Source organism: Vombatus ursinus, unplaced genomic scaffold, assembly GCF_900497805.2.
Source record: "Vombatus ursinus unplaced genomic scaffold, bare-nosed wombat genome assembly UNPS02014802.1, whole genome shotgun sequence".
Taxonomy (NCBI): domain Eukaryota; kingdom Metazoa; phylum Chordata; class Mammalia; order Diprotodontia; family Vombatidae; genus Vombatus; species Vombatus ursinus.
Genome location: NW_020954580.1, coordinates 30,940,500 through 30,967,011, shown reverse-complemented (window position 1 = coordinate 30,967,011; position 26,512 = coordinate 30,940,500). Strand labels below are relative to the sequence as shown.

At 36.9% G+C, this 26,512-nt stretch overlaps 1 protein-coding gene across 1 annotated transcript in view; it reads right to left on the bottom strand.

Annotated features, from left to right (window-relative positions):
* ELF1 (E74 like ETS transcription factor 1) overlaps nt 1-26,512 on the bottom strand; it is a 131,598-nt gene that overhangs the window by 104,415 nt on the left and 671 nt on the right. The gene's annotated exons all lie outside the window — the stretch shown is intronic.

Sequence of the window (26,512 nt, the reverse complement as noted above, 5' to 3'; positions counted from 1 at the left end):
CTTCTCTGACACTACCACCAGGCACTTCATGCCTGACTACTGCAATTGATTTCCCTGCCTCATTTCTCCCCTCTCCAATGCATTCTTCCTACAGCCATCAATTATGTTCCTATTACAATTAATCTATGTTACTCCTTTAATCAATAAACTCCAGTGACTCCCTATTACCTTCAAGATGAAATGTTAATTTCTGCGTGGCATTTAAAGTCCTTCACAACATGGCCCCAGTCTACCTTTCCATTTTCTGGCACATTTACTCCCTCCATTCAAACTGCCACCCAGCCAAACTAGCATCCTGGCACAAAATGCTTCCTCTTCTGCCTGCTTTTTAATATGGCTAGTCTGCTATACTTGGAGCGTTCCCCTCCCCGTCGGCCCCACTGATAAACTGTGGGTTCTGGACAGAAGCATAGCAAAAGATCAACAACCTCCCACTCATTGAAGTTGTAACCACATCTGGAGATTGGCTGTTGTCCCTTCTGAGAAGGGAGGCTAATTCTATAAAGGTCAGCACTGGAGATTTCCCACTTCAGGTTGTTGACTGGTTGGCAATTTCTTGCAAAATGGTAGGTTTACAGTGAGGGACTCTAAGCATGACATGTTTTCATCAAGGTAACTCCACATGTCAGAGAGGGAATTTTTGTTTAAGTAGAGCAGAGGTTCCCAAACTTATTTAGCCTACTGCCCACTTTAAAAAAAAAAAAATTTACTCAGCATCCTTCTGGAAATCTACTTTCTTTAACCCTTTAACTTTTTTTTTAAATAATCTGTCATTTCAAAAAAAATTAATTTTAATGATATACCTTAAATTTAATAATTTATTGTAAAATTTTGATGATGCAATATTGTCATATAATCACACAGTATCATAATGTAAACAAGTCATTACACACCCATATTCCTGCTGATGCATGCTGGACTTCCCTTCCCGACAATGCACAACATGCTTGCCTGCCAACACCTGCTCATTAAGACCTGTTAGGGGACTTCACCATTGATCAGTTATAACTTGCATTTTATGTGTTCATTTGGAAAATAATTTAATCATTATGACTTTAACTCTGTTATACAACAGATGAAACATGTATAAATGGTTTTTCAAATTTTTCTTATCTTTTCTTCTTTCCTTATGATTCCAAAGACCCCTTATTTTTATTCAATGTGCCCCAATTGCACCTGAGGCTACTATGTCCGCCCCGGATCCTTCCAGCACCCCAGGGGGCAGCATAGCCCACTTTGGGAACTTATGAATAGAGGTCAGACCAGCAGCTAGATGACACAGTGGACAGAATGCCAGGCCAGGGCCTACAGCAGGGGTGGGGAACCCTCAAATGTGGCACTTTGAATCTAAACTTCACAAAACAAATCCTGCAAAACTTGGACTCAGTCAAAAGGTGGCACTCAAGGATCTAGAAGGCTACATGTGGCCTCAAGGCTATGTGTTCCACCTATCCCTACCCCCACCTCCAAAGTCAAGAAGACTCATCTTCCCAAGTTCAAATCTGACCTCAGACACTTACCATCTGTGTGACCCTGGGCAAGTCACTTAACTTCATTTGCCTCAGTTTCTTCACCTATAAAATGAGGTAGAAAAGGAAATGGCAAACTACTCTATTATCTTTGCCAAGAAAATCCCAAATAGGACCATAAAGAGTCAGACACAACTGAAAAGACTAAGCAACAATGGAGTTTAGACTAGATGGCTTCTAAGAATCCTTCCACTAAGAATTCTAGTATCATCTAAGAAGAGGGAAAGCTCTAATAGTTAGGGGGAAAGATATAATAGAATATGATACAACCACAGATTTAGAACTAGGAGGAGTTTCCTAGATCATCTAACTCAACCCCTTCTTCTTAAAGGTAAAGGAACAAGGCCCAGAGACATTAAGTAACTTGCCCACGGTCACCCAGGTCGAACCTGAGAATCTAAGATAGAACCAGAAGTGGCAGTCTAGGAATCCTTCCATTATATCACACTACTGCTCTTGGCAGCAAGGCGGTTCAGTTCCTTCAATCTTGAAGAAAAAGGTGGCCTCTAAACAGAAATAGGCTCCAGCATGACTGCAACACAAAATATACAAAAATAAGGCTAGAGGGATAGATTGGGGCAAACCGTGAAAGGCATTAATTACCTGGCTAAAGTTTGTCTTAAAGACGAAAAGAAACAACTGAAGGTTTTTCATAAGGGAATGCATACAGCATTCAGGCAGCTGAAAATGCCAGACTAGAGTTTAAGTGAGATGAAGTCTGCAGATATAGTTGTGGGAGACACCCAAATAGAGATGCTAATTAAACACATGACAAAATATAGTTGTGGGAGACACCCAAATAGAGATGCTAACTAAACACATGACAATAGAAGAAAAAAGAGTATCTATATAGGCAGCGTGGATCTTAACCATATTTTGTGTTATGGACCCCCTCCTGCAGTCTAGCGAAGCCTATGAACTCTTTCTCAGAATGTTTTTAAAGCATAAAACATGAGATTACAATGGAAACTAATTATATTAAAATATAGTTATAAAAATATTTTTAAAAGTTTACAGACCCCAATTTCAGAATCCCTGACATAAAAAAATAAGGCATAAATAGCAAGTATAGTCTTATATTTGCACATAAAAATTCCATCTAGGAAAACTAAATATGAATTTATCATTTCATCTAAAGTTCCTGAAGGCCAAAGAATCTCAACAATACTTAAACTTCCACATTCACATTTCTACCTGCTTCAGTAGGTTATATATCCTTTAATATCTTACAAATAAGTACCATTTACCTCTGATCTTGGTTCTTGAAAGATACATTTAACACGTTTTGCTCAATACTCTAGAGGATCACCTAATGATAATCTTACCTATCAGATGCCCCTTTGAAGAACTTAGCTTATTTTTGACATTTCCATCAATATGAACAAAAACAGAATTTAATACCAATTCAAGATACCAAAGAAATGTTTTTCTTAATTTTCTAATCAGATAAGTATTAGACTCAAAGCATTCTCACTGATTAGGTGAAAGTTAATTATTCTTAAATCTGGATAGTTCTAAGAAGCAATAGCTGTCCATATTTTAAAAGACGCAACACTGTATCGAGCACTCCACTAAAGATTAAATTTGGGGTAGCTAGGTGGTGCAGTGGATAGAACACCGGCCCTGAAGTCAGGAGGACCTGAGTTCAAATCCGACCTCACACCAAACACTTGACACGTACTAGCTGTGTGACCTTGGGCAAGTCACTTAACCCCAATTGCCTTACCCAAAAAAAAAAAAGATTAAATTTAATTTAGTCATTCTTTTCTAAAAGGATGGTAGCAACAAAACACTTTCAGTGAGATGATCCTTTCTCCTAACTTGTTCTGCTGAAAAGTCTTTTACAAAAATTAAGATACAAAAAAAAAATTAAGATACATTTATAAACTAACTTCCTAGCTTTTACAATAAAGGGAAGAACAAGAATAAAGGGTATTTATGCACTTAAGTAAGGAAATGAATAGGTTCTGCAGTGATGTGCCCATCCTGCCATATGGCTGACTGTTAATATCTAATAATCCAATTTTATAGGAACACTCTGTCTACAATAATGACTTTAAGGGCATTGAGGATCTTACCTATAGTTAACCTTAATGCCAACTCTCTTCCCTAACTCTGAGAGTCAATTTGATTGGGTTAAATCCTAGAGATCAAAGTTAAACAGATTATAAGTTCCTTGAGGGTAGGAACCCCATCCTATTAAATTCTCTCTCTCTAATGCTTACAATTCAATATTTATTGACCATTTGATGAACAGGTCAGAGCTTAGTATATATTCACTTCACCATAGTTCCAGAAGAAAAGAGACCTAACTGCAGAGGTCCCACAGCTTAAAAACCGGGTTAAAGATAAGCTAAACTTGGCTATTCTAGGAACTATAGGCCAATAAGACTATTCTCAGTTGCATAGTGTAAGTGGGTTTAAAAAGAACAAAATGCCCCTCCACTCCACTTCCTCATCTGGCCCAAGCTATTAAGTCTATTTCAGGTCCCAAGGCACTAAATGTCAATCAGCAAGCACTGATTAAGTGCCTATTATGTGCCAGGCACTGGAGATACAAGTTTGAAGAATGAAACAATCTGAGTTAACATTCAAATGCGAGACACAAGTGCATATAAAAATGTGGAGTATGAATATGAAGTTAATAATTTTTTAAAAGACAAAATAATTAAATACAAAGTTGTTTGGAAGAGAGGGCACTAGCAGTTGGGAGGATAAAGAAAAGCTTCAAAAAGAAGATGGGTTTTTGACCTGTATTTTAAAAGAAGAAAGGGTCACTATGAAATAGAAGCAAGGAGGGAAAGCATTCCAGGCACAGAGGATAGCCAGGGCAAAGACACCGAGACTGAAGATGTAGCGTTGTCTAATAAACAGAGAAAAGGTCAGACTGGCTGGGCTGCAGAGTGCAGAAGAGGGAGCAGTGTCCAATAAGGTTAGAAAGATCACTTGGGGACATGTTGTGAGTTGGCCAGCTAGATTGGCCCTGGTGGGGATTACTTCTAAATCCAGACTTCAAGTGATGAAAATTACATGCTGAGAATTGCTTTTGGATTCAGTTTGAGACCTTAATGTAATACAGTACTTAAATGTAGCTGGTGTTTACAAATTAGATTTTTTTATTCCTGAAAGGCTAAGACTGATTATCCAAATGCTGTATTGTGCTACATTGTCATTGCCTTTTCTGCCTCTCTTCTACTTTTATTTAATTCACATTATTATTATTAGCACCTGTCCCAGAGAGAAAGGGAAATGAGTTAAAAGTCTAACTAGTAAGCTTTGCAACCTAGTATTATCAGTGGCTCCAATAAACCGTTAAATAAAGAAGGAATCATAGCATATGTAAAGTGGAGGGAACATTGGCTGATATAAACCAATCATTCATTTTTACATACAAGGAAACCCCAAAGAGATGTCCTCATTTGCTCAAGATTAAAAAGCTAGAGTGACAAATCAAGACTAAGACCCAGATCTCTCCTCTGTTCTTTGCACTGCCAGAAATTAAAACTTAAAGGAAGGATAAAGTTAGTGGTCAACACAAAGATTAAATATGTTTATTCTGATCTTTTATATCACACATCAGACTGGTAAAGGTAATTTTAAAATGAAAATAGAATGTGGTAGGGTTTGTAAGAATAGAGGAACATTAATTACTTTTGGTGGAACTGTGAAAAGGTTCAATTCTTCTGGAAAACAATTTGGAACTATATTAGAAAAACCAGTAAACTGTATATACACTTTTACAAAGGTATATTCCCCAATAAGATCAGATACTGAAAGGTCTCATCTACATGAAAATATTGAACAGCATTTTATAATGCATTGTATAACATCAAATAATATAATATGCAATGTGTATATATTTTTATGGTAGCAAAGAAATGGAAGCAAAGTGGATGCCCATCAGTTGAAAAATGGCTAAACAAATCATAAATGTATTAAAATAATTTTGTCTATTTGTTAAGTATCAGATTTAAAACATCCTTATACACTGCACAGAAACAACAAATATTAAAAATTTAGGAAAACTTGGGAAGACTTGCATGAATGGAACCAAGCAGAACCAAGGGAACAATTCATATTACCACAATAATGTAAAAGTAAACAACACACCTGTGATCTACCTGTGATCACTGCGATGACCAACCTCAACTTCAGAAGACAATGAAATATGGCTAAGATGTGATTAATGTGAGTTTGAATAATATAAATTTCATTTTAGAGCAAAGTATAAAATGGGAGCAGGCTGCATTTAATGTAAGCCAAAACTCAATTACTGCAACAAGTGTGAGACAGTTGAGGATTTTAACATACCAATGTCATCAGTCTGCATTTGCCTACCATCCATGTAAATGTGATGTGCTACTGCACAGCATAGTACTAACAGCTGTGTTAATGTCTTTTAAAAGAGCCCTTAACCAAATGAACAAAAGGGAGTATAGTTCAGATGAGAACACTGCCAGTACAAAAGTAAGGGGCTAGTCATTAAATGAGGACAAAAATCTGATGTAATTGAATGGGACGAATATGGGCACATTAAAATAGAACAAGATGTTGGAAGCCTGAATCGACGGTATGGAATATTATTAAGACATGCAGGTGAAATAAAAGAAAAAGTCTCGGTTGCAATAGGTTTTGTGTGGTTGGCAAACAACTACACAGAATTAAAGTGTTAAAATGATGGAAAGAGTACCTTTAACGTATGGATTGTAAATTGCCATACAAAGACCTTCCATTGAACAGAAGTGCCATTCAGACAAAAACTTCAAGTTTAATTAAGGTAGTGAAAGAAAATGGAAATGAAACAGATAGTGAACAAACTTTTATTGCAAGCACTGGCCGGTTTGATTACTTTAAAAATCGAGTTCAACTGCATAATGTTAAAATTACTGGAAAGACACCAGTGCAGACAAGGACAACAGGACTAAATACCCTGATGTTTGGAAGAAGTGAATACAATGATCAACATATTTAAAGTGGATAAAGAAGGCTTATTCTGGAAAAGGATGCATTCCAGAACTTATATTTATAAGAAAGAAATCATTTTTTGGGAGGTAATGTAGATGGGGACTTAAAAGTCACACTTGTTTATCAGTCTTGAAATCCATGCTTGTTTATCAGTATTGAAATCCTCAACGTTGAGAGGCTGCAACCATCAACCATTTCCAGTTTTTTGATGATCAACTAACAAAATCTGGGTGACAAAAGCTGTTTTTGAAGACTGGTTTTCAAGTTATTTTAGTCCAGCTGTTGAAAAGTATGGGAACAACAACACAGCATTATTTAGATAATGTCTTAGGTCATCCAACCAAATTTGCTTCATTGTGTAAGAATATGAGTGTGCAAATTCATAGACATCTGGATAAAGTTGTATTTACCAATGTATGTTCAAAGAGTTAAAGGCAGAAAAAGATAGTACAGTCTATACTGCTAACATATTTAAACAATAACAATATTTTCATCATATTATCACTGTAGGCTTTAGACATAATATTAATAAATTTTTTAAAAATTTTGCTTTCTATAAGTATTCTATTATTTTGTAATAAGCTTCATCAGAAATAGATTTTTCTTATCCTTTGCTGTTATATTACATAAATAAATTATTTTTAAAATTTTTCATCACATATTTCCACGGGGCTGGAGTCAATTACCATATTTTACATACAATAATAACTTTAAATAGTGTGAAATCACTTGCCAGATTCATTATTCACACTTACAGGGACCAGGCTGTATTTCTCCCTTCTCAGTGGTAGTGGACTACAAATGAGGTCTACTTTGTCAGATATGCCCAAAGTGTTGCTTTATTTCCCAGTAAGTATTCATAGGCTCATAGGTGTAAAGCCAGAAGGCAGCTATATAAGGAAGGGGGAAGTATGAGAGGAAGAGTCACTGAGAAGTGACAGCAATGTAAAATTTTAAAAGCATAAATAAGAAAATTTTTGCAAAAACATTTATGTACCTTTGTATCATATTATTAATTTAATGATGAAAAGCGATAAGTAATTCCTGACTTGGTCCCAAGAAGACAGTAACAATAGCATCACAAAGGAAGCTCTACAGCACTTGCCTTGCTTCTAAATATGTTGCCTACCATCTGGCCCTGAAGCATGCACTTCCACCAGTTACCCGGCACTCAGACAGACACCTCTACTTGCATGTTCTATCTTCCCTAAAGTCTAAAAATAAAATTTAACACCTTCCCACACGAAAAAAAAAAAATCTCCTTTTTTATTTCCCCATTTCTGTTTATTTGAATATTTTTATTTTCAAGCCAAAACATAGTAAGTATCTACTATGGCCAAGGCACCTAGTCTACTGTTCCTGGTGCCTGGATTAAAACATAAGCACATACTTGTACTTTAGGAGGATGATTTTGAAAAATCTGTGAAGGATAGACGAGAAAGGGGCAAAACTGGAAAAAGAGAGGGACCATGGGGTAACAGAAGCCCAAATTATGGCAGTAGCATTGTCAGTGATGAACAACCAATACACATGTGAGACATGCTGTAGAGATAGATAAATAGTTACTCATGAGAAGAGAGACAGAGAGGAATCAAAGATTATCTGAGGTTTCAAATTCAGACATGATAAATAGCACTGGTACTATCAACAGAAACGGGGAAATTAGAAGAGGGGCAAGTTTATAGATGTGTAGTAGTATTTGGCTATGCTGAAATGGAATTCAAGGGAGAAATTAAAGTAGGATGTACAATACAGAGTTATATGCATACAGCATACCCATGCGAGAAAATAAAATCATCGTTAAGACAAAGAGTGTAGTGAGATACAGGAAAAAGGGCCTATGAATGAGGTTAGGTGATATCCACCCACAAAGAGCAGGAAATGTGAAAAAACTAGACAGGATCAGAGAGGGAAAATTCTAAAGCTTAAAATCACGGATATTATTCTGATAAACAAGGAGGTAATATCTGGAGAAGCCAATGCCTTGGGAGAGAGTAATCATGTCATCTTAGAATCTATGATAACCAAGGAGGGTATCTACAGAGAAGAATGTTACAATACAGGAAGGTTTCCCAATGAACACAAATTCTAAAAGAATAAATATAAAGGGCAGAAGGTGAGGCACAAACAAAACAAATTCTTCTCCTCTCCACCCCTTCCCCCCCCAAAAAAATTCCAATTCCACAAAAAATTAGAAGACTGCTGTCAAGAAGACTAATAACCAAAATGAGATGAAGCTTGTTTAAAAAAAAAAGAAAAAGAAAAAAAAAAGAAAGAAAAGCAGAGACAGCAAAAATAGCCTTATCAAAAAACAAGAGCAAACAAAATTTAAACAGACACATGTTCACAGCAAGAATAAGAAGAGCTATACCTGTGCCTGGTAAACCTAATAAGGTTATCAGATTAGAGAAGAAAGCAAAACTTCACAAAATGTATGCTACAATTGCAACTTTTCACTAATTCAGAGAACAAAGACTCAATAAGAAGTGTTGATTGCGTTTTTCTATCATAATTTCTCCATCTAAATTGTATGATAGCATGACAGGGCCTCTCACTTCCTCTTTGATTTTCTGAACTCCATTACCAGGAGTGAAGTGTAAAAAAAAAAAAATTTGGAGCAATTAAACAATAATAACAACATTATAAGGACAAACAACTCTGGAAAACTTAAGAACTGCTTAGTACAATGGCCATTATTCCACAGAACCAATTACAAATTATGCTACCCACCTTCTGATAAAATGGGGATGGACTCAATGTAGAATGAGACAGATAATTTTTTGGACACAGCCAACGTGGGATTTGTTTTGATTGATTACACATAGTTGTTACAAGGATTTTTTCTATTGGGGTGTGGGGGTTAGAAGAGAGAAAAGATTTTGGTTAACTGGAAAAAATTTGGCAAAAATACTAAGGCTTCAATTTTCTAAATGGTCTACCTCGATCCTTTAATATTCAGATCATTCACTTCTGAACCATCTAAAAATAAGTGAGAAACTAAAGGACTGATAATGACTCTAATGTTAATTGGGGAGGGATGTTTGAATGGGGTCATTTCACTAATGAAATCTCTTCATTATTCACTTGCTACTACGACCAGCTAAAATGACTTGTCCAGGATCACATGGTTAGGATGTGAGGATGGCGTCAAAGCCTGGTCATCCTGACTCATGTGTAGCACTCTATTTCCTAGGCCATCTAGCCTTTCATAAACTAAAGATAATACACTTTACTCATATGAAAAAAGCCCCTCACTAAATGTCTGTTTACTTTTATTTTAAACACAATTCTAACAAATATAACTGATTTCCCAGTCTACAACAAGACCAAACGAGTAAATTAACTATGAAGGAGAAAAGTTTAAGTTTCAAGTTTTAAGCTAAGGAGGAGGAAAAGTTTACTAGAAAGACTCCCAAGGAGAGGGCGGAGCCAAGATGGCAGAGAGAGGCCTGGAAGTTTCCTGAGCTCTCCCCCAGTTTCCCTCACAAACAACATTAAATTAAGCCTCTAAATGGATTCTGGAGGCACAGAACCCACAAAACGACAAAGTGAAAAAATTTTCTAGCTGAAGATAACTCAGAAGGACTTCAGGAAAGGTCTGCCTCACTTGGGTAAAAGGGGAGCACAGTCCAGAGAAGAAGGTGTCCAGACCAGCCAGTGGGAGGCTCTTATCCAGCACAGATCAGCTACCAAGGCCCCTTGATACTAGCTCAGCAGGCCAGCAGTGAAGCCTCCAGCCCCAGTAAAGAAGGCAAATTGCGAGCCCCAGAGCCCAGGCATAACAGGAATGACTACGCTAGGCCACCCCAGAGCAGTGGGAAAGCCACAAGCACCTGAGGACCCAGCTTGGAAAGCCTGTGACCTGGCCCCTCCGCATAAAAAAGCTTGGGATAGTGACCCCCTGTGCCCCAGGAGCAGAGCTCAACTTTAAAAGTCATGAAATATGCTGAAAAATGAGTAAGAAGCAGACCACCATAGAAAGCTACTGTTGCAACAGGGAAGATCAAAACACAAACTCAGAAGAGGTCAACAATGTCAAAGTACCTACTTGTGAAGCCTCAAAGGCAAATATGAATTGGTCTTGAGCTCAAAAAGTTTTCTTGGAAGATCTCAAAAAGGATCTTAAAAATCAAGTAAGAGAGGTAGAATAAAAAATGGAGAAAGAAATGAGAGTTATGCAGGAGAAATACGAAAAATGAGTCAACAGCTTGGAAAACAAAGGACAAAATTTGAATGAAGAAGACTTCCAAGGAGACCTCAAATTGTATTATATATAAAGAAGTAGTCATCAAAACTTATTATTGGTTTAAAACTACAGAAGGAAGGGGCAGCTAGGTGGCGCAGTGGATAGAGCACTGGCCCTGAAGTCAGGAGGATCTGAGTTCAAATGTGGCCTCAGACACCTGACACTTGCTAGCTGTGTGACCCTGGGCAAGTCACTTAACCCCAACTGCCTAAAAACAAAAAACAAAACAAAACAAAAAAACAATAGAAGGAAGTCAATGGAACAGACTAGATAAGGGAGAAAGAAAAACCTTGGAATTCAAATAACCAGTGTTCTATCAACTTGAAACAGAAATAATGTAGGAAAAAACTCCCTATTTGATAAAAACTGCTGGGAAAACTGGAAGGTACTCTGGCAGACATCAGGCTTAGACCAGCATCTCACACGACACCACAATAAATCAAAAAAGGTACATAAACTTCATATAAAGATCATACCATAATGAAAATTACAAGAGAAGCAGATCACATACCTTTCACAGCTAGGGGTAGGAAATATATTCTTAAGCAAACAAGGGACAGAGGCAATTATAAAAGATACAATCACTTTAAATTACATGAAACTAAAAAGCTTCTGCACAAACAAAATTAATGTAAGGATAAGATAATGATAGATAAGGATAAGATAGGGAAGCAGTCAAATGGTGAAAAAAAATCTTTGTATAGCTAATTAACAACTATATATAAGACCAAAAGCCATTTCCCTACAAATGGGTCAAAGGATATCAATCAACCATTCTCAGAATATCTGCAAACTATTAATGATCATAGGGGAAAAAAAGTTCTAAATTATTAAGAGAAATACAAATCAAAACAACCCTGCATTTCAACTTATACCCTGCAAATTGTAAAGATGACAAAAGATGGGAATGGTCAATGTTAAGAGAGGTTTTTGGGGAGTTGCACATACATCATTGTTGGTAAAGGTATAAATCCAGTGCCACCATTTTGGAAAGCAATTTGGAATTATGCAAATAAAGTGATAAAATCCATATCCACGGAGTTAGAGATTTCACTTCTCAAAGACTTCCCACTACTCAGTGACCTCCTAAGTCATTGATGTAAGCCTAGTTAAGTTCTCATATATACCAAAATATATATATATATATCAGCATTTTTTGTGGTAACAGGGTTTATAATCATCACCTGAGGAATGGCTAAACAATTGTAATATATTAATATAATGGAATATTACTGTGTCATAAGAAATGATGAATGTGATAAATATAGAGAAGCATGGAAAAATCTACATTATCCAATGCACAATGAAATAAGCAGATGCAAGAAAATAACACACAGCCGACTACAAAAGTGTAAATGAAAAAAACACACAAAAAAAATCAACAAGTTACAAATGCAAAGTATCCTAGATAACATAAACCATGAGCAAAAGAAGAATCATTTAAAGAGAACTTTAAAGATATTAACCAGTGCTGCTAATCATTTCAAAAGGATAAGGCAGAGAATGAGGAAAGACGTTTTTAGTCATACCAGGAAAAATCAAGGAGAGAACACAGAAAACAGAAATTCTTAAGGAAGAATGTACAGTTATGATTTATAAACATACAAACGTGAGAATTAGATGCAACAAATCCAATTAAGACTCAATGCTAAAATTTAAAATAGATTTCCCCAAAAAAAACCTTCACAAAGAGCAATATTTTTACACACTCAAAATCAGAAACATCTTTAACATCAGATTCTGAATTCCATGTAGTTCACCACAGAAAAATTTAAGTGTAATAGACTGCATTAAATTAAACTACAAATAAGAACTTATAAGGACAACAAGTAATCTAAGAACTGAGGAGAGGGTGAATTCTCATAACGGTCAAGACAAAATAATTTTTTTTTTAAATCCAGTGACAAAATAAGTGACCAAGTAATACTCTAAAATTCCTGATCATAAAGAGTTCTGCCTTAAGGACATTTGATGATAAAACAACCAAATTTTTTTCCCTGCTGAGAACTCCATTCAAAAATTAAGTTTTAAAAATCAGGCATATTTAAATTTCTACCCATAAAATAAAGTCTTGTGAGGAAAAAATTCATTATTTTTATCAAGAGTCAAATCAAAACTGAAATAACTTTTCAGAAGAACAAAATCTTGTACACTTATGTCTGTGACAAAATAAACAAAACTGTGAAACTCAAAAAACAAAGCTAGCCCCCAAATGCTAGGATTTTATTCAGATTACTATAAAGACATCAAATAACTATGTGCTAATAAACTTACTACAAATTCTCCCAGCCCTTATCTCATCCTATCTGCCCTATCTTACCTCCTCTATACTTCACATCTCTTCCCAAAAAAAAAAAAAAAATTCAAAGAACAAGTTAAATCAAAATTGATTTAAGCAATAATTCGACATTTTTGAGAGATGTATATTAGTAAAACTATTTATGAAAAATAGTTGTAAAATGATACTGATTAAAAAACAGCAAGCTGATCAATGGAAGAGATTGGTAAACAAGATCCAGATGCAAAATACCATAATAGTATAGTGTTCAATAAACCTAAGGACTGTCAGGATAAAGACTGTTATTTTGCAAAAACTATTGGGAAAATTGAAAAGCGATCTGGCAAAAATTAGATTTAGACCCAACATCTTATGCCAGATTTCACAATAAAGGGGCAGCTAGTTGGCACAGTGGATAAAGCACCAGCCCTTAAGTCAGGAGGACCCGAGTTCAAATCTGGTCTCTGATCAAACACTTGATACTTACTAGCTATGTGATCCTGGGCAAGTCACTTAACCCCAACTGCCTATTAAAAAAAAAGTTACAGATTTCACAATAAACTCCAAATAAATATATCATATAACTATAAAGGGTCACAATAACAAATTATAATATCATAGAATCATAAAGTTGTCACATTATAAATATGGATAAAGATAAAGAAAGAAGATATCTTTTACCACTATGACTAAGGGAAGCTAAACCATACAGTGTATGGTTTTTAAAAACCTTCTACACAAGCAAAATAAGCAGAATTAAGAAGCAAAACCGAAAATGAGCATGATCTTTCAGGGGAGGAGATGGATATTCAATGAAACAGGGGACTTCCAAGCCTTCCTGATAAAAAGACCAGAGCTCAACAGAAAATCTGATCTTCAAATACAAGACTCAAGAGAGACATGAAAAGATAAAGAAGACAAAAATATTAATAAGGGCAAACTGTTTACATCCTTACAAGGGAAGATGACTCTTGTAACTCTTGGAACTGTATTGGTATTACACCATGTTAGAGGGGTATACATAAAGGGGGTGGGTATAAATTAACTTTGATGTAATGATTAAAAAAAAAATCTAATCAAGTGGGTTAAATGGACCCAAGTAAGTGGATTAATCTGATCTAACTAAGAAAATGTACTTCGAGAAAAGGAACGGAGGAGGCAGACAAGGGTAAATTACATTACAGGAAAAGGCACAAAAACCTATTACTTAGCAGAGGGAAAGAAGGGAGGGAGATGCGCAGAGTTTGACCCTTACTCTCATCAGATTTGGCTGAAGGGAATAACATAATCAGTTAGGTACTAATATAGATAGACTTAACCCTTCTCAGCAATACAGGGATCTAAGACATCTCCAAAGGCCTCATGATGGAAAATGCTATCTACATCCAAAGAAAGAACAATGGAGTTTGTATGCAGACTGAAGCATACTATTTGCTAGTGATTCCTCTTATTGGTTCTAATTCTTCCTTGCAACATCACTAATGTGAAAATATGTTTAATAGGAATGTATATGCATAGCCTATGTCAGATTGTGCACAATCTTGGGAAGGGAGATGGAGAGGGAGGGGGAGAAAAATTTAAAACTCAAAAGCTTATGGAAGTGATTCTTGATAAATCAAAATAAATTAATTTAAAAAAAAAAAGAAATGATGAGCAGGTGGACTTCAGAAAAACCTGGAAAGACTTGTATGGACTGATGCTGAGTGAAGTGAGCAGAACCAGGAGAACTCTGTAGACAGCAACAGCCACATTGTGCAACGACTAACATTAATAGACTTAGCCCTTCTGAGCAATGCAAGGATCTAAAACATCTCCAAAAGTCTCATGATGGAAAATGCTGTCCACATCTAAAGAAAGAACTATGGAATTTGAATGCAGATCGAAGCATAGTATTTGCTACTTTTTCTTCCGTTTTGTTTTGTTTTCTCTTTCCTGTGGTTCCTCCTATTGATTCCAATTCTTCCTTACAACATCACTAATGTGAAAATGTTTAATAAGAATGTATATGGGGGCAACCAGGTGGCATGACGGATAGAGCACCAGCCCTGGAGTCAGGAGGACCTGAGTTCAAATCTGGCCTCAGACACTTACTGCCTGTTTGACCCGGGGTAAGTCACTTAACCCCAATTGCCTTAAAAAAAAATGTATATGTATAGCCCATATCAGATTGCACCTGTCTTGGGGAAGGAGGCAGGGAAGAAGAGGGATAAAAAGTTAAAACTAGGGGCAGCTAGGTGTCGCAGTGGATAGAGCACCGGCCCTGAAGTCAGGAGGACCTGAGTTCAAATCTGGCCTCAGACCAACTACTTGACACGTACTAGCTGTGTGACCTTAGGCAAGTCACTTGACCCTGACTGCCTCACCAAAAGAAAAAGAAAAAAAAAAAAGAAAAAGTTAAAACTCAGAAGCTTATGGAAGTGATTGTTGATAAATCAAAATAAATTAATAAAAAAAAATTTGTTAATAAATAAATATCCACCACTGTAAAAAAAAAAAAAAATAAGAAGCAAAGCCATTAACTGGGGATAAAAGAATTTATATGAACAGGCAGGTCTCAAAGAAAGGTAAGCCACAGACAAGCACCCAAAAATGCTTGAAATCAATGATGGGATTTGGAACACTGAGGAGTTTTGCAGCACTCCAAGAGTTTGACATCTGTATTCTAAATCACTAATAATAAAAGAATGTAAAATGAAACACCCATCAGATGATAAAAATTACAAAAGAGGAAAAAGGCAATTGTTGAAAAGGGTGCACTAATGCACTGCTGTTTGAGTTATGAATTTAACAAACCATTCTGGAAAACACTTTAGAACCACACCCCCAAAAAATTACCTATTATATATACCCTTTGACCTTGTGATACTAGTATCAGCATGGCTCCCAAGGAGGTCAATCAAGGACAGAAGTAAAGAATCTAAATAAATTAAGAACACTGATAGCTATTTTTCTCGTAGCAAAGAACTGGAAACAAAATGAGTGCCCATCAATTGGGGAATGGAAAATAAATTTTGTTATATGAACGTAACTACAAGTAATATGTAAAGGCATGTAAGAAGTGAAGCAGAGTAAAATGAAGAAAACCAGAAGATCACTTTATGGAATGACCCCAATAATGCCTAGGGAAACAATTCTGAAAAGCTACCAAACTCTGAACAAAATGGCAATCAATCTTGACTCCAAAAGACTGATAATGAAATATCCCACATCTTGGCAGAGAGTTACTGGACAGCAGTACAGGAATGAGACATTCTTCCTCCTCACACCTGGCCAATGTATTTATTTTGCTTGACTATACATATTTACTACAAAAGAGTACTTCTCCTGAGCAGAGATGTGAGGGTAAAGGTGGGTTAATAGGTAGTAAGAAGCATAAGAAAAAAAGTATCAATAAAACATTTTTAAATGCACCAATTTAGAAGAAACAAACTATCATGAAACTTTACATATATATTTCTCTTGGAAAACTATGTAACAGAATTTGTTTTTAATGTAATTTTCTTTCTCTTATTTCATATTTTAAAATGTCTCTGTTGATTATTATGTTCCAAATAAAAAAAGCCAGTTTTTTAAAAAGGCATTTTCAAACAGGAAAAATATTTTTTAAAAGATATCCACATATAGTCACTATGTTGTTTGTTTTTACTTGTTTTTTTCTTTGGCCCAAAGGAGGATTCAGTTTGAATCTGCAGAGGAAAGATAGAAAATGACCATGATAGAAAGACAAATCACTCAACAACAACAAAAATTTTCAAGTATGGGGAAAAAAAGATATGTGTATTTCATATTTAGCAACATTTCTTAATGTACTTTTTTTTGGTTGAGAGTACTTTCAAAGAAATTTGGCAAAATACATCCTGAAAGTTAAATTCACTTAACCTACGAAATGATGATTAAAATTGTAAGATAGCCTTAAAATAATACCTTATGGGTAACAGATAAATATTTGAATTTTCACTAAATCCTTCATTTACTTTCAGCTCTTCAGATATTGAAATTTTTCAATCACACAATCAAGATTGTCATACACTAATTATATTGAATTTATTGAACAGTAAATTCTTCAGTGGTACATTTAGATGTCATTAACAGTGTTAATGACTGTTTTAAAATATAACTTAAATGCTCTTTTGAGACTCTTGGTGTATGCACTTCCTTCTCCACCAATGCAGATCAAACTCTAGAATAGGGCTTCCCAAGACTTCAGCTGAAAAAAGTTAATCCTGTGTGGCAGACTAAATTTATGGTGTACTCTTCCAAGCTCAGGTAACCTGGTGTCTTCTCTACAATCTAACACTTTGTCCCCAGGCAGCTCAGAGCCTTTTCAGGATCATTTGTAGGCTCTGCCAAAGGTTGCAATCAGCAAGCATTGCCTTCAAGAACCCAGAGTCACTTCCATACCTTAATAATAAGGCATCAGTAGGAAGACGTTAGTGGAGGTTTTAAACAAGTATCAAAAATGTGATACCTATGCTATCTTACCTTTACACATCTTAAGTATCTGGTGGTCCAATTAATATTTCATTTGTTCTGCTCTTCACTCTGGCTTCTGTGTCAGGTTCTGAATGAAATTACAATGACTAAATTCTGAATATTCCTCCCATGTATCGGCTCCTCCAGGTCTCTACAGCCTTACTAGCACCTACAGAATAAATTTCAAGGACTAAATATCTCGTTAAAAAGTCTCTACATCTCACTCTTGTTATCACAGAGAATTTAACAGAGCATGTTAGAACATTACAGCTGTTGCGTTACCCAGTGGAGCATGTGTTAAACGCTTTATTTTGCACAGTTAATAACTGAATCATTTCCTCAGTTAGAGAGCAACTATGGCTTTTACTATCACTCTGTTAATTTTGACTCATAGCAAGTTTACCATTAATTTGTTCAAGTAGATTGCCCTTCTAAACTGAGCTATGTTGGCTCAAATAAACGCCATCTGGACTCAGCCTGTTTTACTGATCTGCAGCAATACAGAGGCAACTTAGAATTAATTACATTATAAATCCTAACTCAAAAAAAAAAACTTGAGAGGGGAGGTCACTTGGACTTAGCAAAAAATGTTAATGTTACAATATGTTTAAAGAAATGAAGTTTGGAAGCTATTCAACAGCTAGAAAATTTTTAAAAAAGGTATGTTAACATAATTGACTTGTATGGCATTAGAAAAGATGATAAACAAGATACATGATGAATATGAGAAGTGCAGAATTGTACGAAATAAGGCAAAGTAGAAGTACAACAGTACAAACATTGAATACAATTCTATGAAAAAGAAAATAATGCCACAAGTCTAGATGGTGCTTTAGACAATTTCAGAAAGGGACACAGAGCAAGCTTCTTTTTCTCATTAAGTTTGATTTTACCATCTTATAACATACAGTATTATCCTACCCTAAAAATCCTACTCCAGTGCCTCATTGTGACGTGACTATACCAGCCACCCATAAACTCTAATATATCCCATTAAACTGAAAAGGCTTTACTTCCAGAGATCCAACGTCCAGTCTATCTAAATTCAAAGTCTTATCATCAAAATGTCCAATGCGCAAAGAATTTTTTTTGGCCACAGTAACCCTTACAGACCCTATCTATCATGTCCTATGGGTTGCAAACTACATTCATTATCTACATCATGGATAACTGAAATATTAAAGAAAAATAGCATCATGAGGGCTTTTTTTCTCTCTCACTGATTAATATATAAATGGTTCCAATATAAAGGCTTGGGTTGGAGATTGAACTCTTGTTTCATTTGATTCTTGGCTAAGTAGTGTTATAAATGCTGGGTCTAAAATGGTAATTTTAAAAGAAAAGTACTTTTTATGCTTTCAAGTACCATACATGAAGCAAAGGTGGAATTCATAATGTGAGAAAAAGAAACAAAAAAATTAATTTCTATATATGCCAACCTAACAGTGATATTAGACCCAGAATTGAAGGTAAATATAAAAGAATTTAATTTTTGTATTTGTTTTTAAATTACTGTACTTTGGATGCTTATTTATGTAAACATTTAAGACATAATTTTGACCACTGGGTGGCAGCCTCAACTCTTTACTTCACTGATATAAAATGTGCTCCATTTTTACCACCTAAAAGCAACGCTGGGCTGCACTGGATGAACCAGCAGCACAGGACAATCAGCAAAAGGAACAAGAGAACGGAGACCCAAACTATGTCAGGGAAAGGGGACATCAAGGAAGACCATCAGCATTACAGGCGACTCAAGGCAAAAGACCTGGGCAGACTTAAGCTGTACCCACTCTTCAAAGATTGCTATGCTCTTTCCTCCATTTCCTCTGCCTATCAATCAACGGATGCTGTAATATAATTCATTACCCAAATGTTTCCAATAACCTGAACTTTGCCTCAACCACAGAAATGCCAGGGATTAACCAGAGACAGCTATTAGTACAAATTAAAGAAAAAAGACAAACCTCTGTCTGTATGTTAGAAAATTTTATAAGTGGGGTCTCCCAGTGATTGTGATTGTTCTCCTAACTTTGAGCAGCACAAGAGGGAAGCGTGTGGACCGAAGAGGTCCCCCAGGCTTAAAGTGAGCTAATTATATATATATATATATTTTAATGTTATATATTAGTTGTAATGCACCACCATTCTCCTAGTTGGTCAAGTTTAGAACCACAGTCATCTCTGAATACTTCCTCTCTTCATTCTCTAGTCACTCACCAAGCTCAATTCTATTGTACTCATTATAGGTCTACCACCTCCTTCCTGAAGTATTGCAATAGCTTGAGTTTCTCTGCCTTACTGTCCCCTACTACTAATTCATCCAGCATACCACCTGCCAGAATAATCTTCCCAAAACGTCAATTTAATTAATGTCACTATCTTAATAAAAAGTTTTCCTAGGCTCCTTCTGCTTACTGGATAAAAGTCCCAATTTGTCAATCACAGATCCAAGGTCCTCCAAAATTTGGCCTCACCTATCTTTTTTGCCTTATTTCCCACTATTCTCTCTTACAAACCTTTTACTGTGCTATATCCCCTTGGATATATTGACAGGTGAGATAACTTGAATACAGTAAGGTACAAACAAGATATAGAAAGGATCAGAAATCATTAAAAAGAGGGGGCACTAACATTAGGAGGGATCAAGAAAGACTTCTTGTAGAAGGTGGAATTTTAGCTGGGACTAGAAAGAGAAAGCCAGGAGGTGGAGATGAGAGTAATTTATAAACACAGGGAATGGCTAGAGTAGAGATGCAAAAAGTAGAGAGACAGACTGGTTGTGGTGTCTTGCAAGATCCTACCACCTTCAGTATCCCACCTCATCATTGCTCTTTCTGATTGGAGGGGCCATGAATTCCAACAAAAGCCCCACTTCAGGGGGTAGCTCAGCTCAGAATATCTCCTGGCTGCATTGCAGTAGGGTTTCGCTCATCTTTCCACCATGACCCAGGAAGCTCACTAAAACATCATCCTGCTTTTTGACCCATTCACTACCAGAATGAAGACCACTCTAAGCAACCAAACCATCGACATCCCAGAAAATGTTGACATCTCTCTTAAGGGTCGGACAGTTATTGTGAAGGAGCCCAGAGGAATACTCTGTAGGGATTTCAACCATATCAATGTTAAGCTCAGTCTCCTTGGAAAGAGAAAAAAAAAAGCTCCGGGTGGACAAGTGGTGGGGAAATCCAATAAGAACTTGCAACTGTACGCACAATCTTTAATCATGTACAAAACATGATCAAAGGCATTACCCTGGGTTTTCGTTACAAGATGAGGTCTGTGTATGCTCACTTCCCCATCAATGTCGTTATTCAAGAGAATGGCTCACTTGTGAAATCAGAAATTTCTTGGGTGAAAAATATATCCTAAGAGTGTGCATGAGACAATGTGTTGCTTGTGCTGTTTCTCAAGCCCAAAAAGATGAGTTAATTCTTGAAGGAAATGATATTGAACTTGTATCAAATCCAGCTGCCCTGATTCAACAAGCCACCAGTCAGAAACAAGGATATCAGAAAATTTTTGGATAGTATGTGTTTCTGAGAAAGGCATAGTGCAATAATAATGAATAAGTTGGAAAAGATGCCAAAGACCATGTCCTGAAGAGTTAACACTTATTCAGATGTCAAAATAAAAATACTTTTTGTCAAAAAAAAAGAAATCATCCTGCAAGATCCCATTAAGCCTTGGTACTCCACCTCATCATCACATTCTGTCCTTCTAATTGGAGGTGGAGTCACGTATTCTAAAAACCTCTGTTTAAGGAGAAAGTTCAGGAACATCTCATCTCTCAAGTGGTTACAATGCTTTGAGACTTCTTGGACTTTTTAGCTTCCTTTTGTGTGTTGTTTTCCCCTTTTAGACTGTAAGCTCCTTGAGGGCAGGGACTTTCCTCCTGACTGTGTTCTATCCACTGGGCCACCAAGCTGACCTGGCACTTGGTAGGTGCTTAATAAATGCTTATTGATTGACTGGTTCCACAAACAGCAAAAATGTCACTCATATGGAAATGAATAAGGTGTAAAAAGACTAGCAACATAGGAGGGGGCCAGGTTATAATGGGTTTTGAATGCCTTTGAATGAAAAGAGAACTTTATATTTCATCCCAGGGTAATAGCCTTTGGAGTTTACTGAATGATCAGCATGCTCTTTATGATTAGTTTGATAGCTGAGCAGAGAAGGAGTACAGTGAAGAGACAAAGCAAGGAGACCAACAAAAAGCCTACTGCAATAGTCCAAGTGTGCCATAAAGTTACACTGGCAGGGACACTGGGTTGGTGCACGTGGGATACACGAGAGACAATACAAAGGTAACAATGACAGACTTAAGTGGGGTGGGGGAGGCAGGAAGCAAGGTGTTTAAGAGTCCAGGACGTCTCTATTAGGTTGGGAGCAGGGATGACTGGAAGGATGTTGGTACCATAGATAGTAATAAGAAAGTTCAAAAGGAAGGAAGGTTTGGGGAGAAAAATGAGCTCAGTTTTGGATATTTCTAGTGTCTAGGAGATACCAAGTTTGAAATGTGCAATAGGCAAGACTAGGAGTCAGAAGTTAGGGTGGGAAAAATAGATCTAAGAAACATCAACATGGAGACAATTACTGAATTATGGGAGCTGGTAAGATCACCAAGGGCAGCAGTAGACAGGGAGAAGAGAAGAGATGCCCAGGGCAGAACCCTGAGAGATGCCCACCTTTAATGGCTGTGACCTGGATAAAGATCCAGCAAAGGAGACTTGACCTCCCTGCAGCCTATGACACTGTGGGGCACTCTCTCCTGCTTGGTAGTCTCTTTTCTCTATTTTCTGGACAACACTCTCTCTGGTTTTCCCCCTCTCTAATTGCTCCTTCTGTCTCCTTTGCTGGATTCTCCTCCAGATCACACCCTCAGGGTTCTGTCCTGAACCCTCTTCTCCTCCTAAACAACTTCACCAGCTGATCTCATCAGCTCCCACGGATTTAATTATCTTCTCCATGCTGATAATTCTCAAATCACACTTCTCCAACTGCCTGGCAGACATCTCAAACTGGACGTCCAGTAGATGTCTTAAACTCAACATGTCAAAAACAGAAGAACTCATTATCTTTCCCCCTAAACCCTCCCCACCTCCCACTTTCCCTATTAGTGTCAGTAGACTACTACTACTCCAGTATCAGTGTCAGTAGTAATCAGGATTTGATTTGCCAGGCAGACATGGACTGAATGAACCTCAAAAACGGTGGTTACTTAGAGATGGATGATGAGGGAGAGACTGGAAGTGGCAGTGAGAAACAGTATTCTAAGTCTCCCATCTCAACCAGTGAGTGGGGGGAATAAGTATGAGGGCCACTAGCTCTAGAAAGGGGAGCCAAGGAAAATGGGTCATCCGGAGGAAGTCAGGCATCCATGACATCCAGGAGTGGGAAAGGAAAAGATTTAAGATGAAAGCAAGTATATTCCCTACGGAGCAGGCATTCCAGAAAGAAGCACTGAAGAAGTAGGCAGCCTTAGAGTGGGACATAGAGGGGGGAAGAGTTGGATCGAGGGGAATGAGAATAAGGGAGGAGTGCGCAGTGAGGAAGGGAGAACCAAGGTTTGAATGATGACAAGGAGAAAGAGCTGTGAATCACTGGAATGAGTTCAGACAACCCTACTGTATCAAAAACCCTGGAGTTTGACCTCAGGCAAAGGTGCCAGTATAGGGGAGCTAACAGAATGGCTTTTCTCCCTTTTCCTGAAGGCAGGAGAATAGAATGGCATTTGTTTCTTTCCCCAGAAAGTTAGAAGACTTTACTCAATGGAATGTTCTGTCCACAGAATATACCCATGATTTTTTTTTTTACAACCACATTTGTTCACAACCTCCGTTTCTCCCTCCAACTATTTAAATCCTACGCTTTCCTCTAGGCCCAGCTCAAATCTCACCTGATCGAGGTGACAACTTCCCCCACCAATGACCCCAAAGAGAGATGGATCTCCTTCTAAACTTCTATAGCATCTCATGCCTGTATCATTCAACACATGTACATGAAAAGAACTGACGACACAAGAATGTAAAGTCATCTCCCCAACTAGATTTTTTTCTATTTCTACTTGTGCTCAACAATCAAGTACAGTCCCTTAGAAATTCAATGGAAATATCTGCTGACTGTATTAAACTAAATCTGTAAAATATAATTTAAAATGAGGGGAACCTGACATTTAAAGAAAACAAAAGTATAGACTTCTATAAGTGAATAATTTGAAATTATTTGTTTCACAAACTCAGATTTTTTTTAACATATTTATTCTTAAAGTGGAACATACCTACATTCTAAGTTAAGACACTAAAGTTCTCTCCTTTTTGAAAAATGTGACCTCAGGCTCCCTAATGGCCTAGAAGATGCCTTTCTATAAAAACTAAAGACCAAGACTGCATGAGAAGGCAAGGAAGGCATGTGTTAGAAACCAGTCATCAGACTGGGTCAGAGATACTGGTGATGATCAACCTCCCTATTTCATGCTTTCTTATAGTTCACACTAGTCCATCACCACATCCTACTGGCAAACCAAGCCAGGAAAGCACTATAAATTGGAATGATATCCATGGCTAATCCAAGCAGCACAACCAGCTAACCAGAACAGGAACTAAAACCAAATAGACTCAAAGAAATCTGGGTCAAAAGTCAAGTCAGACCCCTACACTATTTATGACAGCTAATTCTCTTTAATCAAATCCCGCATCATCTTGCATAAAAGAGATACTTTTTTAAAATCAATCCTTCATTTTTATTAATACTTCTTTCTTTCCTTTCATCTTCTTAATTTTTTATATCAGGTATAAACCCTTTCTAATTCATCCCACACACAACTGCCAAAGTGACTTTTTTTTTTTAAAGTACAGGTGTAACCATATCACTCTCCCACTCAGTAAACTCCAGTGGCTCTATTCACTTTAGGATTAAATAGAAACTGGTATTTAAAGCCTTTTACATCCTGGCTCCAATGTACCTTTACACTCCTCAGTCCATCCAAACTAGCCTTGCTAATCTTCACACACATTCCACCGGCTGTCCATCTTTGTGCCTTTGCACAGACTGTCCTTCCCCTCCACGCCTGGAATGCACTCCCTTCTTGCCTCCCACTCTCAAAATCCTTAGTTTCCATTACATTCAACTCAAATACCACCTTTTAGATACAGTCTCTTGCCTCCACATCCATTAACTACCTTCCCACAAAAATTGCTTTGTACATACTTAGATGTATACAAGTCTCTTTCCTATAGAATTTAAGTTCCTGGGAACCAAGGGCTGTTTTATTTATATCTTTACATCACCAGTGCCTATCACAGTGTCTGGTAAATGGTCATTGATGGATCAACTGTATGCAGAACTGACTACTTCTAATATTAATGAGAATTGCTGATTCCATTCATATCATCCATTGAGCATTACTATTTCATGGCCCTGGGTTATACTACTTTCCCCAAATACTCAATCATCTTGTAAATGCCTTTGACAACCATATATGCAAGTATGAATGACTCCTTACAAAATCATCCCCAATACTAGCCAAACTCAAAGGCATATTCCCTGATAAGTCAGTTGCTTTCAAATGATCACTTTAAGCAATAAAAAAAAAAAAAAAAGGGAAGACTGCTAAAGTTTATCACAAGATTTATTCTTTTAAGTTAAATTTATTTATTTTGTTGATGTCCCTCTAGAACTATTTTTAAACTATGTATTGTCATACTAAAAAGGAAAGGCTTTCAAACTTAACAAAAATAAAAAGCTTTTGCAGCACCATTTTGTAAAATTGATTATTACTGTTAAGACAAAACAAACATTGACTCTACGGAAAATTGTTTTCTTGATAGTACCCAGGACCCATTTCTGAATTTAAACAAAGCTAGTCTGCCTTCAATAACTTTGGAAGTATAAGTCTAATAATTTTGGCAACAATGGGTAAAATAACGGGTATGCAGGTGATATGCATTATATTCATTTTTAAGATATTACAACACAGAGAAGATAATTCCCAAAAAAAAACAGACAAGGTAGGAAGTGGGAGTCAAAATATTATCTAATTCAATAGTTATCTCACTTCAGACTAGTATGTTTCAAAACTATTTTTAAATATTATTTTTATTTATGAAAACTTTAAGTAGACTAATTAAATCACTTCGAAATTTAAGTTATTTCATCAGCTTTCGTTCAAAATTTATTTGAAAAACTGTCCTCTCTGCAGAGCAAATACAAACAATTCAGAGATGTTTAGAAACGGAAATGCTGACAAGCAAAACTCCAGCACTTAGCAATGACACTTACCACAAGAAAAGTCACTTTTTTCTTCTGTTCCTTGAGACCTCAGACTAAACATGGTAGCTAACCCCATTTTCTAATTTCAGCTCGAATTTAAGATAACTCTTTTGTTTCATTTGCAGCTCACATGCTGCCACAGCTGCCCCTTCTTTGTAATAAACACAGGGCCTCTATATTTAAAAATACAGTGAAACTTTGTTTTAACATCCCCTCCCCAGTCTTCTGCCAGTTTTTTCCTCTCCAGTACACAGCTCCACCCCCACTCCATGTGTTTTTGGTGTATGTGTTTTTTCAAACATGTGATCCTCAAACTCTCAGGGCCCTTGGAATAGGTTAGAAAGAAGCATCATGATGATTTTCTTGCCCTTCCTCGCTCAGACTATAACAGAACACTCCTAATTTTCATTAGCCTCTTCCCTCCAAGCAACAAGTTCAGTATGTACTTTTCTTGGGTCTGACACACTTCTCCCGGGCACTAAGTAGCAAGGTCAAGTTCAACTAGGGAACCAAAGTTACAAAAGTTTGGGGGGTTTTGCTTTTTTTGTTTGTTTCTGTGGCCGAGCCGAAGCAGGACCCCAGCGCAGGCCAGGACGTGATAAACATCATCAGGCCCCTCTGCAGCCAATCTGGGATTGACATGTAGATGAATTTACAGGAAAGCTGCCCCGAGGGGATGTCCCAACTCCGGCCAAATCCAAACACCCTTTCTGGTCAGGGAAAAGTCCTGGGAAACTCCGCAGC